General features: G+C 40.4%; 1 pseudogene; it reads right to left on the minus strand.

Moving 5' to 3' along the window:
- Positions 1 to 1,327: 1,327 nt before the first annotated feature.
- LOC147011573 (uncharacterized) lies at positions 1,328 to 2,802 on the minus strand (annotated as a pseudogene).
- Between the last annotated feature and the right edge of the window lie 10,256 nt (positions 2,803 to 13,058).

A 13,058-nucleotide genomic window follows, 5' to 3' on the forward strand; every position in this document is an offset into this window, starting at 1 on the left:
AGAATGATATTTCTGGTGGTAAAGGTACATAAGAAGGGGTTGAAGGTAAGTTTGCACCGAGTGACCCCGAATTAAAAATGCAATCAACATGAAAGATGCAACAGTGAAACCAGTCGCGAAAGTTTGAAATGGGTACATAGATTAGTATTGTGGTAAAGGTACTTAAGATGAGGAGATAGACAAGTTGGCATGATTGACATCAACTCAACATCAACTCAACATCAATAGACCATTTGGCATCAATCAATGACAGGGAGCAAACTGGTGATGATATTTAACATCCCTTGTGATATTCTGAAAAATTCTTTAACATTGCTTGTGAGCTCAGTCACTCTGTACCGGGCTAAAGATCAATTTGCATTATATTGCCAGCACTGAGGGTAACATGGCGTCATGCATTTGGCAGAGCTAGGACCTGGTGTTTGTTTCATTTCAGCTACCGCACAACTAATCTTCATCAGAAGATAGGCAGTCTTCATCATCAGATGAAGAAATGCTGAAGTCGCTGTCATCAGAGCTTTCAGGATCCAAGGCGTCATCTTCATCTGGGGTCAAAGAATCTGGAAGTTGAGGACCGTCGAACCAAGTGATTTCATATTGATCATCCACCAACTCCCACCCATCAGCTGATGATGGATGCTGGCAGATTTCTGATTTGTCAGCATTGGCCGACATCTTTGTCACGAATGATGATCTGCTTATGTGTTTGGAAACCTCAAATTCATAGGGAGAAATCAGGCTGGCGTCAATGCCCTTCAGCTTCACTAGGCAGTCCTCAGCTCTGACCTTTGGTCTATATGTCTTTTCAAATATGTTGCAGCGATGGTCATTGAGTGAGACATCTTTTCCCTTTAGACCATACATCTTGGTTGTAAATTTGTTCAGGGTGCCTCTGTCTTCATCGGTTATCGTTCCTTTGGTCATCTCTGAAAATGCTTTCTGGGCATCATTGTCTTTCACAAGCTGTGCAAAGGGGCGATCTTTTCCCTTCCCGTGGAAAGAGGAGGTGTAGTCTGATCCAGTGACCGCATGGAATCCTGGTAAGGCAGAGCAGAGAGGCTGTCCGATGCTGGCACCAATGGCAGTGATGTCAATGTATCTGCGACTATTTCCTGATGATGTTCCAACATCCATCCATATCCGTGTAGCCATATCCCCGCAGTGGTAGAGGAGGATGACGGCTATGTCTGTGTCAGATCCCCTAATGACAATATTGCAAGTGTGGTCCATCTCCTTGGCAATTGATTTGACATGTGCACAGATCAGGGTGTCGGCCTCTTCGTGGTTGGTTTTCGGCTCGCCTACTTCCTCTCGGACAACCTCCCCATCATGGACGAAGAAGTGGTAACTTGCCCCAAGGTATGAAATGAAGACATTTCTCTCCCCCAATTAAATGTGCATACCAAGGCGACTCCCACTCGGAGGGCAGGAACTTCGGAGTTCTGTTTCCATTTGATTCATCTCGAGTTTGTGGGATCTTGTTCTGATAGAGTATACCCATGGTATCATGGAGAGTATCGGCACCAGATAGTGTCCCAGTTAACTCGTCAAAATTGTCAAATGCAAACCCCATTGGTGTCCCTACAACAGTACCCTCTGGACATGCCATCTGTCTAGCCTGTATGGATTCCCCCAGTGCTGTCTCAAGTTCTTCAAGAGCATGATAATTGACAATATGTCCAAACCTGTTCAATATTCCTACCAGCTTTTTGCTGCCTATCATTGACTTAATCGCCATGCCAAGAGTAATATGTTTACCTGGTTTTACATTGCCATTTCTCACAATAAAAAGTGCATCTCGACTGGATGAGGCAACATATCGTTCAATCTTTTCACTATACTTTGCAGGATTTGCACCACCATACAGAACACTGTAGAATGACAGCAAGAGATCTGGAACTGGAGCTTCGCCAGTCTTCAGATCATTCAGACTAGGATTGTCTGGTCGGGGAGTTCTCTGCACTGCTTTGATCGATTCACGCAAAACTAATGCAGCCTTTCGAATAGCTGCCTCTGATGAATTAACGTAATCAAAATGAACAGAGAGAGAGCAGCTTCACCCAACCCTTTCACAAACACAACATCACCTCTTTTGAGTGATTTACTACAACGCATTTCAATTTGATCGAATCTTTTCAGTAGATTCTTTGACAAGTTTTGAGCAGATGTAATTGGCTCCACATCGGCATCCTCACACATTTCTACATATCGGCTGTAAAGAGATACAAGGTATTCTGACCTACGTTTTTTGATAATCCACTCTTCAATATATTCATATATACCAAGGAGTGCTTTATTATTGGACTTCTTTTGTCCAGTTTCACAGTTGGTTGATTTTACAGATGCCAAATTCATATAGAGACGTCTGCAACTTTGATGATATTTCACTTCCTTAGCTACAAAGTCAATGTCTGCAACTTTTCCTAGGAGTCTATAGTCATTTCTTGCAACAGCAGCAGCTTTGATTGTTGATTCTGCCTGCTTCGTTTCACATGCAGTGAGGGTTTCCTCTGTGCTACCTTTCTTGCGTCGGACTTTCCTGCAGAAAAGGCACTTCATGGGGAAAATACCCGATGGACGTAAACCTGGTGGCGACAATTTGAACGTAGTTGTTTTGGAGCAGGGATACTCATTCACACCTGTCTATGGAACAGCAGTAAAGTTCTTGTAGCATTGGACGTGGTTTCCTTGAGATATAGCAACGTTATTTGGCAGCGATTGGACGACTTGAAAGTATTTTGAGCCTTTGAAGTTCTTCTTGAGTGCCCTCTTTTTGTTGCAGCTTCTTTGACAACGTCCCATTTTTCAGGATTGAAGGAGAAAACATCAGGGCTTCGTTGCTCGCTACTGGTACTTGTAGATGGCTGTTCAATGTGAAGGATGCATGTTCCAGCGTCTACCACTCGATCACCAGATGTACCAGGTTCTGATGGATTAGATGAATCCATTGTCAGGGCTCTGGAATAAAAGGAATGCTGGTTTTTGTGGTAGGCAAAGCATATCGTAAAACAAGGGAGCAGTCTCTGAAACATCCACTCAGAACATGATAGTTGATACACCCCATCGTCGGTTTGTAACTAAAGGGAAAGGATTAGAAGGGGTAAAATAGTTCAATAAATCAGGGAAGGGTACCAAAACATGGGTGAACCGTGAAGCCAAAAATTATATATTGGGAAGTGGGGCATGTGGACGGACCCACTGTCCTCTTCTGCCACCTGCATGCCTACCACACATATATTGCTTCAGTAAACACAAAACACTCAACTAGATTATTGTACACGAGGCATCCCATTAGGCTGCATACATTGGATCAGAGTTATGCAATAGGAGCCAGCCTGATGGCATGGCCTACAGTCCAACTTCTGATATAGGCCTACATGTAGTCTACTTAAACTCACCTAGAGATTCTCATATAACATGCTAAAATGGATGTAACCTCTGAAATTGGTCAGCAGTTTTTCTTCATTACTCTTCTTGGCCCTCACATAGCATGTACATTTCAGGAATCTTTGAACATTGGTGGCAGCACTGACTTGAGCTATGGAATGCCAAATCATTAAAAAAAAAAGAAATTGATGTCAATCATGCCAACTGGTCTATCTCCTCATCTTAAGTACCTTTACCACCATAATAATCTATGTACCCATTTCAAACTTTAGCGACTGGTTTCACTGTTGCATCTTTCATGTTGATTGCATTTTTAATTCAGGGTCACTCGGTGCAAACTTACCTTTAACCCCTTCTTATGTACCTTTACCACCAGAAATATCATTCTTAATTGAGTGATCATACATAGTATCATTCTAATCCACATTAAATGCAAGGTTTCATCCTCGCACTTTTTATGTTAATTAAAATTTTAATTGGTTAAAGGGGTCAAAAGAGTGCAATTTTCGTTATAAAATTACATTTTACCGAGACTGGTGGCCCAAGATTTATTGACTTTGTATATGACCCTGTTGCATCTTTCTATAAACAACATTTCTGTGAACTTGTGAATTGAAAACCTGCAAAAAGGGTCATGAAGTCCAAAATGGTTCGTCCATGACCTTTGACCTTTCTTACGTACACTTTCCACCACCAATTCCATTGTGAAGTTGATGAATAAAACTTATATTGTCTATGGGTAAATTTTAATGTTGGTTTTAGACTTGCACCTTTTATGTTAAATAAATGTCTAATTAGCAGTTAATTAACCTCATTCTTAAGTACCCTCTCCACCACAAATCCCATTCTTAAGTTCAATTTTCTCATTCAGTGTACTTTCCTCTACCAAATGACACTGGTGTGATATTTGCACCCTTCATGTTGAACAAATACCATTTGGGGTGCGTTTTGGGGTGGCACCCCCACCCCACCCACCACTGGCGCAACTTAAGAATCGGGTTTTTGGGGTCCACTAACCGAATTCTACAGCACTGGCACCCGAAACCTTCTGCATCTTCCATGTTGAACAAATCTCACCGAGCTCCGGGACGAATGCCAGAAATGGCTAATATATTATCAGTTATTAGCAAAAACTGATTTTACACATTTTCAATGGCTCTACATAATTTGTTATGTACAAATAAACTAGAAAACAGGGTTACCAAAGTTATTTTTGGGAAACAGATGAGAAACAGTATCAAAATTGGATCCTCATATCTTATCTTCTGAGACATGTGCAGAAAAAAGATTCAATGCTATATGAATACAATGTTATTGTTCTTAGTTGTTGGATAAGTTTGCATGAATTTTACATATATATATATATATATATATATATATATATATATATATATATATATATATATATATATATATATATATATATATCTTTATCAGTTATCCATAGAATGAGAGATTGGAACGTGGAACAGCTCAGGTAGAGGTTTTGAATAAAATCAAAGTCATTCCCATGAGACTCAAGAATTTCTGGTTTTGCTCACAATTATTCATTAGTGTCAGAGTCATCAGTGGAATATACTTGGGTTTGGAGGTTTTCACATTGTTCATCGGCCATACAAAAACAAGCTTCTGTACAGATTAAGCCATTTGCTTTGCATCGGCGCAAGTCATTCCGCCTACATGCAGACTTTTTGCATTTGCATGAAATGAGCTCTCGAATGGCAGTTGTTGCAGGTGCTTTTGACATGAGAAGTGGTTTTAGTATGCCACTGACAAGCTCCCAACCGAGTCCAGCAGGTGATGGCAAGTGCTGAATGGCACAGAGTGATTTCTTCCACATATATGTTTGAAAGTTGGCCCTCTCAATATGATGCCCAAGACTGTTTGATGTTGGTGGCAAGTTCTCATTTTGTTTCTGCTTTTGGCAGAATAGGAAATATCTACTATCATCAGCTGTACTGTAACCATTTTTGAAAGACAGTGCACAAACCAACTTTTCACATGAAGCTTGACACAATAAAGACAGATTGAGATTCTCTCCAAGTAGAGACAAACATTGTTGATGCTCATCAGATGCCTTGAGCAAATTAAAACCTTTTTTCTTGCCAATTCCAGAGAAGGCACTGGTATGTCACATCCAGTCAATGCGTGGAATCCAGGAAGAGCAGCACACATGGATGGACCAAGATGATTTGCTATTGTATGTATAGCAAGTAGCGTAGCTTGTCTTTTGTAACAATTCTGAACCACAGTTCAGGACTATGCATGGATGAAAAGAAGTAGGCACTTAATACTGCCACATCTGTATCTGGAGATTGTATAACCATTCTATCATGATCCTAAGAGGCACGAAAGGGATCCAACATCATGCGTGTATCTGCCTCTTCATGATCAGAGTGCAGCTCATCTAGACATTCAGAATGACCTAATGTGAGCCTTACAACCTTCAGTGGATCACAGAATCCTCCAGCAAGAACAACTAACTTGTCTGTTGGTAATGTAGCAGTACATGTGTTAGTCCACCTCTCACAAAGAAAATTTGTAAGGTTGGCCTTATTGACAGGATTACTCATGAATTTGTTCCACTGGGTTGGTACTGGAGTGTTTTATCCAGCAATTTTTATTTCCAATGATGAGGATGATCCCCGTTTCAAACGCGTCTGCTCTTTGATCGAATCCTTCTTAACATATTGGTTAAAGACTATGTCAATTTGATTGCAGTCATTTTGGTTCAGTGCTTTTGTAAATGCTTCCCAATATTTATCTGCCAAAGCACCGAATGTTGTCACTCCAACAACCTTGATCATTTTCACCATTGCCATGGCATCTATTACAAATGCAGTCATTTGTGGTGGCTGTGAAATGGGTAATCTTTGAAACTTCTCTGTGTCTGTCTCTAGTAACTCCAGTAATGCACTCTTGGTGTTTGCTCGGAGATTTCCATCGGAATGGGCCAAAGCAAATGGAACAGCTGACAGTTCATATGTCAGGACATCTCTCAGATCAACATCTAGATTTTGCTGCTCTGACTAATCGTCCAAAAATCTGTCTGTCTGCATTGAGAACTTGTATCTTTTCTTCTCTTGGCTTCGTTTTTGTCTTCTGAAATAAGTTAGCAAATGTTTTCAATTTCAACTGTGGTACTGGGTCCCAGAAGCTTTGAGAATGACTGTTTAGTCGTTCTTCAACAAAATTTTCCATGTTTCCAAAAAATATTCCAACAAAAACTTGTTTTCTGGTTGAAGTGCACATGATGAATATGGTTGTGGTTGGAAAATCATTGGAAAATGTGTTTTTGGTTCATGCTATTATTTTATGATATATTAACCACCATGGATACACATATATCAGCTAACACATGTAGAAAAATATTAAAACTTTAGCGAAAATGCATACAATTGTCACCTACACTTGGTATGTTTTAACCCATTTTGAAAATTACTTCTACCACAATTCATGACTACAACAGGCCTGGGTAAATTGCTAAGGTATTTTTCAATCTGAAAAAAAAGACAAGACAAATAAGTACTGTATGGGCTATGTCATCATGTTGGACCTGGGTATTGCTCCTGGACTATAAGTCCAAGTAACTGTACTAATTACATAAACAATTTTAAAAGATTCATTTGTCCATCGCTTTGCATAACCTTTTTCAAAATGAGATTTCCACCTGTATATTCTTACTATATCACCAACTTTGAACTTAGGCTTTATGTCATTAATCTCATTTTCATATTTTAATTTTGTAAATGTTTGTGATGGTTTCATTTTCGTTGAGGTATGAATCGTATCATTGTACTTATCTACAATGTCCTGAATGATAGATAACCATTGTTGAGAACCGAGTTGAGTGAACATTGTATGTAGTCTCTCATTTAAAGTGCGATTGAAATGCTCAATAACAACTGCTTTTCCTTCATTAAAGGTGCTGTACAATGTAATGCTGTTATTTTTAAGAAAATTCATAAATGTTTTGTTGTAGAACTCTGTACCCTCATCAATCCACAGTTTTTTAGGTTTTCTCTTGCTTTTATTAAATATCTGTTGAAAGGCTAACATAAGAGTATTTCCTGTTTTGTTTTTTAAAGGGACAACCCATGCGTATCTACTCTGCAAATCAATAATGGTTAAAGCATACTTGTACCCCTCATCATTATTGAGTTAAATCAAATCAGCGGACCAGATAAAATCTACTTCCGTGGAATAAATCTTCCTTCTATTAAACTTTGTGATTATTGGTTCATATAATTCATCAGCTAATTGGTCTTCAATCTTAATGACATCAAGAGAGCCTATAAGTTTTTTCAATTTCCAAGCCCAAGTTTCAATTTAGCACTGATCATCTTCTTCACAGTGAACCTATCAACTTTTTCTCTCAAGGTTGGATTTTGAAATAAAGATAAAATTATACAACATTTCTCGATCTGCTTTGTGTTTTTCTTCCAATGTTGTTCTATTTCCATTATCAATATCGTGCCTCATGCACACTTCATCAACCCGATTCATAGGTTTACTCCACGGTTTAGGATTGTCAGCCTCATCTAATCTTTTATTCAAGCTTGTTCCTGGACCATAGAAAGAATACCCTGGTAGATGTAATTACCCTGGTATTCCAGTTGTTGTAAATTTACTTCATGAAAAAAAACTTCCTGGAAAAAAAAACTTTTGTATATCTCCCCCTCGTTTGTGTTTGGTGATGAATTTACTCTTTTTTGAGCCACACACCAAACATGTACCTTTTTATATAACCCTATTATTTTTACTTTTAACATACGAGATATTTTTGCTCTTGGTTTTCTTTTCACATTTGAGACAATAACTCATTTATTTATGTGAAAAATTCCTACAGAGTGCGAAAACCTCTTTAGTTTCCAACAAGCGCATTTGAATCTTAATTTTTAAAACATAAAGAGTCCTTAGAAATGTCTTCACTCTCTCCTCTATTTATTTAAGAAAAAAAATGTAAAACTTTAATCACAGCCAATTACACCAACATCATCAATAATATAATCTTTTCCTTCTTTCTCTTCTTTATCTCCACTTTCTCATTTAAATCTTCTCCCTGAAATCGATGTTAACACTCTTGACGCATATATTTCTAATAGACTTGTCAATTCTTTGTTTTCCTCCTCTGTGCATTGAGATTGATTTATTTCCTGTAATACCTTTGATCTTTTTATAATCTCACTGCTTTCCATATTTTTATATTTATTTATTCTCTCTCTTTCCTCCCTCTCCCTCTCCTCCTTCTCTCTCTCTTCTCCCTCTCCTCCTTCTCTCTCTTCTTTCTTTTTTCTCCCTCTCCTCCTTCTCTCTTGCCTCAGTTTCTTCAACTCCTTCCCCATCCCTTACTATCCTTGAACCACTTTCACCCGATAGAATATCACACATATATTCATCTGGATTCTATGATACTCTTGTATCCACAATTATTTTTCTCATAATAGGAAACCAATAAGATTTGTAGATGATTTCTAAGAGTTTTATATTTCATCACCTTTATAAGTTCATTTTTATTTAATATTTTAATCAAATCTCTATTTGTGGGTTTTTTAATATCAGTAAAAGGCCAGTTGACTTCAACAGGTGGTGGAAGGCCAAAACTATCAAAATAATATTTGTCTTGACTATTAAAAATACAAACATAATGAGAACCGTTCCCATTATTATCTTCTAAGTTCATAGTAATATTCTTTGTATGTTTAGACACATTTGTTAATTCGTCTCTCATACAAATAACCACATTATAAATTTTTAATTTCTTACAATATTTGATCAGTTCTAAATTTGATGTTGTATTCTTTCCAAATTCTTTAAATCACTCATCAATGCTCATTTATTAATTAGAAATATATATAATCAATTACCCCTTTTAGTTAATTTTACACCTGCTTGTGTGATAGAAGAAAGCTTGTGCGATATATACATATATATATATATATATATATATATATATATATATATATATATATATATATATATATATATTGTTACAGCTGTGGAAATTCGCAAAACCACCATTCAGGGCCCGTAGGTGAGATAACTCGAAGTACATGTGTAGTTAGCCCCAAACCCGTTGTTTAGAGGGAATTTTATGTGATTCATTCGGGCTGCGACGCTTTGAGTTAGGCGTTTTTCTGTTCTATCTTTATTTTGAATCAACCACCATGACCATCAAACCACCACCAAAAACCCTCCACCACCCTCACCTCTCTTCTTCTACGGGTATTCCCGCACCACCTGTGAACGCTGAGCGTCGGGCTGTCTTGGGCTCGTTCAAGCGATACGCATCGAGCCGCGAGTGCAAATAGCGGCCTTTCCGAGGGAGAATTCGGATCCAGAATGCTACACGCCCACTTCTGATCCGTCCAATCAGCAAGCGCGGAGCGGCTTGGCCCCGCCTCCAGGCACGTCCATGTGAAATCGAAATATGCAAATTCTAGGATCAGGGGAGGTTCACGCCCACTTTTCCTCCGTCCAATGGGTGAGCGTGGCTCCGCCTGATCCGGAAATTTGCATATAATATGGGTTCTCCTGCCGGCCTATAAAACGCCGAGCGCAAGGTGAATCGTGGCAGAGTCAGTTTGGAAGAGCAGAGTGTGGCGGCAGCAGAGTCAGGTGGCGAAGGCACCTTTGGGTTCTGCAGTGGCGAAGTTGGGTTCTGCAGTCGGCTGAGGAGAGTTGGGGGAAGATGCCAAGGAGCTCGGGTCCAAGGCGAGAAGGACGGCGGTTGGCGACGAGGTCGCGGCGGAAGATCGCTCGTCGCGGGACCCAAGCCAGCCAGCCATTCTCCCTCCCCCAGAGCAACAACATTCCCCTTTTCCCCTGCGCTGAGATAGTGCAACAAGGGTTCCCACCCCACTCCAGACGTCGTGCCAACGAAACCCGCGAAGGAGCACGGAGTCGGGGCACAGCCACGCGGCCACGTCTGCGGCTCGTCCACCAACGCGCCACGAGGACGCGGGTAGGACCCACCCGGTCTCGCGGACCTGGCCGCTCCTTCTGGTCCCGCGCACATATTGGCCTACAGGCCCATCTGCCCCCTTGTCTATGAGGGTGGCTTCTTTCCTTTGCTTTTGAGTAAATGTGTGTCGGCACCGTGTCTTGTAAAGTAGAATTGTATAAGTGTTGCCGTGTGTACGCGTATTCGGTTGTAACTCTGCATCGTTGTTTCTTTTGTTTTCCTGATATAGGTGCATTCTGACTGTTTGGCTGTATATGTGTGCTTTTCATGTGTCGCGTAATAAATGTGCATTGTGTGAACTGTTTTCCCATTTCGCTTCGTCTTTTCGTTATTGACCCTCCATCCTGCTTCACATATAAGGGTTCGTAGTGGGCTTAATACGCCCGATATTTAATCGGAACCGTCGAGGGCGACGATAACACTGCTTGGTTATCCCGATAGCATGGAACGGACCGCTTGAGCGGTTTGTGTCTGGAGTCGGCCTGCGGCGAGGTACGATCGCCCGGTCGACCATCCGCACAGGTACTTAGGTGATCGAATTTGGCGAGCGACCCTATCCTGCGCGGGTGGGCAATTGGCACGGTCGTGGTGTGGTTAAACCCCCACCCGTGACTAGCTCCCGGCGTTGTTTTGAGAGAGTCACGACAGAATTGTCTGTTCCGGTGGGCGAGGCGGGCACTATTCGAGTCGAGCGGCCGATCGCACATCGGCGGTGGCGGGCCTTTCGGCCTCACCACCTAACCCTAACCCTAACCCTAACAGCTCGGCAAATTATATACAATAGAAATAACAAAAAAATGGCAAATTACATACAATAGAAATGACAATAAAATGGGAAAATTACATCGAATTGAAATGATAACATCCTTGACTAATCCTTTTTACAATGTAGATTACTTAAAAGCAAGGGAATAAAAATGGGTTTTCAGCCTCGATGTAAAAACTGTTCTCGAACCGGATGCCTTCATGTCGTCTGGGAGTTTATTCCACAGGTGGGGTGCAACCGAGCAAAAAGCCCGATCCCTCATGATGCAAAATCATGTCCATGGCACAGATAGAAGTCCAGCAGTGCTTGACCTAAGGGTGTGTGTGGATTTGTGATGACCAAGTAAGCTTTGCAAACATGTGGACTGGGCTGGTGCCATGTAATATCTAAAAACTAAAAGTAAAAATTTAAACTCGTTCGATATTTTACTGGCAACCAGTGCAAGGAAGCCAGCACAAGAGTGATGTGCTCTATTTTCTTAGTTTTGCTTAAAACCCGTGCAGCACTATTGTGAACATATTGCAGCTTTTGAAGGGATTTAGCAGGTATACCAATAAGGAATGAGCTACAGTAATACAGCCTGGAAGAGAGAAAGTCATGTATAAACTACTCTGCATCAGGCATCTTTAAGGAAGATCTCAATCTGGAAATGTTTCTGAGTTGGAAAAATGAAGTTTGACACACTCTCTTGATTTGGGCTTCAAAAGACAGAAATGGATCGAATGTATCACTTTGATTAGTGACCAAGGAGGAAAGTGGAATAACTTGCCTATTATTTACAATATGGTCTTTTCCAATTTTTTTTGGTCTGATCAGTAGTACCAATAAGTACAGCCTCAGTCTTTCTGACATTGAGTTGCAGAAAGTTAACATCCATCCATACCCTTCCCACATCTAAACAGTTGTTTACTCGGGTAATTACAAGATGGATATTGGGTAAGGTTTACAAATACACCTGAGTGTCATCAGCATCATAATGAAAACTGATACCATACCACCTGAATATGTGACCAATAGGGAGCAAGGAAATTATAAATAAAATGGGTCCCAAAACTGACTGCAGTGGAATGCCAATTGTAACAGGGCAGATGTTGGATCGAGATTTATCCAGGGTGACAAATTAATTTCTGAGTGACAGATAAGAAGAAAACCACTGTAAGGCTGTACCAGAGAGACCTACGTGGTCATTAAGGCACTGTTGTAAGATTTTATGATCCACAGTGTCGAAAGCCACACTTAGATCAAGGAAAATGAGGCTGGGGAAGCCAGAATCTGCAACCCTGAAAAGGTCCTTAACCACCTTAACGATGTGCAGTTTCTGTTTGATATGCAGGTCTAAAACCAGACTAAAATACCTCATAAAGCTGGTTGGATTCCAAATGAGACTACAACTGAAAGGCTCCCACCTTTTCAAACACATTAGATTAAAAAAGGTAGAATAGAGATGGGCCTATAATTGGAGAGGACCTCATGGTCAAGATTATGTTTTTTTTAATTGGGGGTAATTGCTGCATGTTTGAGCGATGATGGCATGACATCAGTTCTAAGTGATTTATTGACTATGTTGGTGACAATTGGGAAAATGGCAGATAAACATGATTTCAGTAGAGATGTTGGAATAGGATTGAGTGAGTATGAGAAGATTTCATATTTATGATCATGGCAGATAAAACAGAAGGAGTAACCTCAGCAAGGATGTTGAGGGATGGGCCAGTGTAAGAAGCTGGAACAGTGAGGGGGGTTAAGCTGTGATTAGTGGACCTGGTTTGTTGTCTGATTCCGGCAATTTTTTTTCTAAAAAAATCTCATAAACAGTTACAATCCGCAGTAGTGTGTACAAACGGGGATGAATCAGAGGGCTTCAGGAGATGGTTACAGTAGAGAAAAGATGCCTAGGGTTGTTGAAGCCATTATCTATCAGGGTGACATAGAAGGAGGATC

The sequence above is a fragment of the Eptatretus burgeri genome, chromosome 15 (assembly GCF_056783735.1).
Source record: "Eptatretus burgeri isolate ZD-2024b chromosome 15, Ebu_testis_v1, whole genome shotgun sequence".
NCBI classification, from domain to species: Eukaryota; Metazoa; Chordata; class Myxini; order Myxiniformes; family Myxinidae; genus Eptatretus; species Eptatretus burgeri.